This window comes from Arachis ipaensis, chromosome B01 (genome assembly GCF_000816755.2).
Source record: "Arachis ipaensis cultivar K30076 chromosome B01, Araip1.1, whole genome shotgun sequence".
NCBI classification, from domain to species: domain Eukaryota; kingdom Viridiplantae; phylum Streptophyta; class Magnoliopsida; order Fabales; family Fabaceae; genus Arachis; species Arachis ipaensis.
Window position 1 is genome coordinate 19,106,066 of NC_029785.2, and position 5,650 is coordinate 19,111,715.

Below are 5,650 nucleotides of genomic sequence, written 5' to 3' on the forward strand. Positions count from 1 at the left end.
TTCTGAGCACCTGGACCTGTATCTGAAAAACAAGAGATATATATGGAATGAGAACCTCGGGCCCATGGGTTCCCAGTACGGTAAAAGTGCCAAATAAATTCAATGTACTGCAACAAAAACTCACTAAGCATCCTAAACTTCTTCACCAATTATTCATCCTAGGTTCTCGCTAATCCATGAATAGGCAACTATCATTGCGGCTACTACCCAGGCGGGTGTTTAAAAGCTCAACCTGGAGTGAGTGGATTCACCACTACTGCCGCTACTACCCAAGCATCACAATCTCTGACCTGGAGCAAGTGGGACAAACCACAACCCTTGCTACTACCCAGGTATCTCAAGCATTGGCCCGGAGCAAGTGGGACGAACCACAACCCTTGCTACTGCCCAGGTATCTCAAACATATATTCATTCAATCTCAATTCATATTATCAACATTCATTGTTACCAAATCTCAAACATTAACTTGGAGCAAGTGGGACGAACCACAACCCTTACTACCACCCAAGTATCACAAATAAACATTTATTCATAATCACCCTTCATTATTATCAATTCTCAGACAATGACCCGGAGCAAGCAGGACGAACCACGACCCTTGCTACTACCCAGGTATCACAAATACACATTTATTCAAAACTCCATGATTAAACTCGTTTATCATAATCCTCCTTTCCCGTCTCATACCCGGAGCAAGTGGACAACGCCACTGCCTACTACCTGGGGTCGCACATCACATTTCAATATTTTTTCATTATTATCCATTTAACATATTCATTCATTAATCATATATGCATTTATACTCATCCATAAACAATAATGGCTTTGCCGTAACCGGCAAATAACTCAGCCATCCGGATCATGGTCCAATCAAGAACGGGCCATTTATCAATAAATATAGCCCTCCGGCGCATGGCATACACGGTACTTCCACCATCATCCTCCATATCTCATATAATCATCTTTGATCATAACTTTTCCCCTTGCTACGCAAGTGCCATATGCACGAACGCGCGGGTTAAAAAATATCCAAACGGCGCGCAAGCGTCAGCCACGCGTACGCGTGGGTGCTCTTGCGCCCAGGCACAAAACTGGCACAATCCTGGCACAACTCTCTGGAAAATGGCTGGGCAATTGGTGCAGCACATCGACGCGCCTGCGCACACCATGCGCACGCGTGGATGGTGCTTTCTGGAAGAACGGCGCGCACGCGCCAAGTGCGCCTACGCGTGTAGGGTCGTTCTGCTAAAAATTTTCTAAGTTAAAAGCTGCAGAATTTACAGATTCAACCCCCAATCTTCCGACGGTCATAACTTTCTCATTTTAAATCATTTTTCACCCGTTCTTCGAACGGCATGGACATTCCGGATCCAATGTCATTTCTAAACAGATTTGGCAAAAAACAGAGATCCGTAGTCCAGGTTATGTCCCGTCAAAGTATGCCCAAAAAAAACCATGTTTTCATACAAAACCACAAAGTGCCATTTTCAAAACAAGCCATTTTCAACTCTTTCCAAAGTCAATCAAAACATGCCAATTTCAACCCTTTTTGAAATCAATCAAAATGTACCAAAATCAACATCAAGCCATCCTCAACTCACACATTGACACTTTCTCAAACTCAAACACATTTACATATCATATACTCTTCCTCATGCCAAATTTCAACAACACTATTTCCAATCAACCATCATTATACATAATCAATATCATACTCACTATCACGTGGTTTCACCCACAAATCAACCTTAATCACTCCTCAAGTATATATCACAACATACATATCTCTAATGCATCATAATACCACCAAGGCATCAATAATCATAATCACATATATGACCACATAATATATCTCAACTAAAACCAAACATGCCTCATCTATATAATTTCACCCAAATTTACCAAATTCCACACTTCAACTCCTCAAACCTTATTGTTCAATAACCAACCCAATCATTCATATATTCATTATCTGAAATTCATCCAATCACTTGTGTCATCATACAATGCACACATCAACTTACCTTTCTTATCTTTCCCCGGCCTCCGGCCCAAAATTCACGGCCTCCGACCCAATTTCACAATTTAAATGGATAAACCACAAATCAATACTCATTACCCAGTACATCAAATTCTCAATACACCAAGCATACAAGGCTACACAATCCTCAACCCAATCATTAATTTACATTACATACCAACTATGCATATTAGCACCAACCATTTACGCAATCCAATCTTAATCCTAGGGGCATCTAGCCTAGGAATTCTCATCACAATACACGGTACTTAAATGAAACTTAAACCGTACCTCTTGTAGCCAAACCAATTGAGCCTCTTCTTTGGAAGTCTTCACCAACCTTAGCTCCAAGCCTTACCAAAGCTCCTCAAGCAATACCAATCTCCCAATTGTGCACCAACATCACCAAATACACTAACATAACCAATATCACATACATACATCAACCTAGGGCTCATAAAAAAGACAAATCACAAGGGTTTGAGCACTTCTTACCTCAGCCCATATGAAGTAGGGATAGAATCCACTTAGAATCCATGTTGGAGTATCCCTAAACACCCAAAATCACAAGATTTCAATACTAACTACCCAAAAACGTGTAACAGTGGGGAATTTTGAAAACTGGGCAGAGATGAATGAAATACTCACCACCAAACTTAGATAGAATTGTAGAGGATGAGAAGAGCAACGCGTGGCCGTAAATGACTCGTCAATCGGAGCTCCGTAGCTCAAGTTATGGTGGTTTGAAGATCAAAGAGAGTTAAGTTTTCTCTCTTCTCTTCTCTCTTCTCAATTTCAGCGCCCCAACCCTTCTTTTTAGGGTAAAATGAGCTGAAATGCTCATAACTAATGTTTATATATGTTGGGTCTTGGGCCCACTTAGGCCCAGTTCACTTATTTTTGTCCGTTGGCCCAATTTTGGGCCAAAACCTTTAAGATTAGTGCTCTAAATCGCACTTTAAATATTTCTACCTTCCCTAATTATAATTCCTCATTTCTTAATCTCATTTACTCATAATCAATTTCCTTAGCTGTAGTACCAGACAGATCTCAGCCGGTACTGCTGGTCAAAATTCCACTGCGCGCTTTTACGCAGAAAACTATGTTTTCTGACTCAGAAAAATTCACTGAATCTAAATATCATATTTACCTTTTTAAAAAATATTTACAAAGCAAGCCTAAATATCCATTTTTTGGTTGTTACTATAGTATGTAATTAATAAATGACCTTGACCATGACCTTTGTTATCATCTAATTTATGATATTTTGACCATAAAGCATTATCCATATTCAGATCTAGAACGAACGGACCATAAAATTTCATGCTGCGTGCCAAGGTGCTCTACATATAGAGATTAATTTTTTCCTATATATAAAGCAACATTTGTTAGAAGGTGAAATATAAGGTAAAGAGCAAAATTTAAAGATATGCTTAGGTGGCAAAATCTAAACCACACATTCTAAAATCACACTTTTCACTTAAAATCGTAACTCTTTACAAAAGCGTCACTTAATGGAAAAAAGTAAATTAGAGGATTTAAGAGAAGAAATAATTAAGTTATCAAAATTAATAGATCAAAAATTAATGATTTTAACTAATGTTAACTGTAATGACACCGAATTCTTAAAATCAATACAAAATGATTTTTCTCAAAATCTTTATTTTACTATAAGTTTTATTGAAGGACTTCAAAAACCTGAAAAAACTTATTTTTCACATGGAATTTCTAAAAAATGTTACCATGGAAATGATTCACCACATCTTTATCATACCTTTAACCCACAATTAAATTCTATAGTAGACATGCTTGAAGAAATATTAGTATCGATAAAATTTCAAAGAAATAAGGAAAAAGAGAATCCCAAAGAAGAAAAATTTCACAACATAATTAACATAACAGATTTAAAAGTAAAACCACCACTAAAATTATGAATATTGAAGAAAAATTAGAAGAAGTTACAATGCTTTTTAAACAATTAAAGATGGCTCAAGAAAATAATATTATGGAACAAGGATTTCAAATAGAAGAAGAATTAGTAAACCCTGAAAATATAGAAAATGAAGAACACATCCTAGATTATTCAAGTGACGAAAAACCAGCAATTCCAATACAAGTAAAAAATGAAGCTGGAACATCTAAGGATAATCAATCTCAATTTAAATGGGAAACAAGTTTTGATAATTATGCTTTTAAAAAATGGTTTATAAATAAAGATTCAAAATATACAAAAATACCATCAAAATACGTTCCTAAAATCCAGGAAATGGAAGGAGATAGAATGCTCGATTTAGACCGTAAAAAGAATGAAAAAGAAATTTTCGAAAATTGGTTGAATTCCTTTTTATTAGAAGCTTTTACTAATCCAAAGCTTAGTGAATTGTCTGGAAGAGATATTTGGAATTACATAGGATTTCATACTAAAGGAACTATAAGAGATTATATGACATCAGTAGAAAACCAAATAATAGAAGATTTAGCAACAAAAACAACAGCTTATGATAAGATATTATATATAATGATGATTCTATATAAAGAATTTTTTGGAAAAAATATTATAGATCATAGACAAGAAGTCTATAATAAAGAATATCAAGAAGCAAAAAACCATTTAGCTAATATTCAGATATATGATCTATGTAATGTGGAATCTTATATATGTGAATATAGAATACATTATTACAAATTAAAAGAAGAAGATAAAAATCATTATCTTAGTATGTATATAACAAAACTTCCATATCCAGCTAATGAATTTATAATGGGAAGATTTATAAGAGAAATAAACAGAGGGACAATTGAAAATAATTTTGGTGGAGCAACCTCCGTAATAAGAGAGGAAATAAAAGAACGTTGTATGCAAGAAGAAACTCAAAAAAGATTTGCAAATATAATTAGAATTTGCTGTCAAGACAATGAAGATAAACCTCAAAAATATGGTCTTAATAAAAATTTTCAAAGAAAAAGAAAATATCAATTTAGAAAAAGAAAATACTATCCAAATTGGAGAAAAAAGAGATATTTTAGAAAGGAAAATAATAATAAAAAATAAAGAAATAACTATTGCCCGAATAAAAAAGAAAATTGTAAATGTTGGTATTGCCAAGAAGAAGGACACTATGCAAATGAATGTCCGAGAAAGAAAGATAAAAAAGATCTTACTAAACAAATAGAAATTGCTAAGTCTTGTTTCATGGAACCTTTAGAGGAATCTGATGATAACTTAGATTATATTTTTGAATATGTCTCGGAAACAGACTCAGAGACTGAGTAATAATGCTACATTTATTACTATAAAAATAACAGAAAAGTTTATAAATGCTTTCATAGATTCTGGAGCAACACAATGCTTTGCTAGTTCAAATATAAAACTTGATTGGAAAAAATTAAAGAAACCATTAAGAGTTAGAATAGCTGACAAATCAATACATAAAATTGACCAAAAAGCAGAGATGGTTGAAATTTTTATTCAAAATTATAGGTTCATTGTTCCATCTATATATATGTTAGATTCTGGAATGAATTTTATCATAGGAAATAATTTTTTAAAGCTATATCATCCATTCATTCAAGAACTAACATATATAGTTTTAAAAGCTCCACACGATTCTTCAATAAATCAAAAATCAA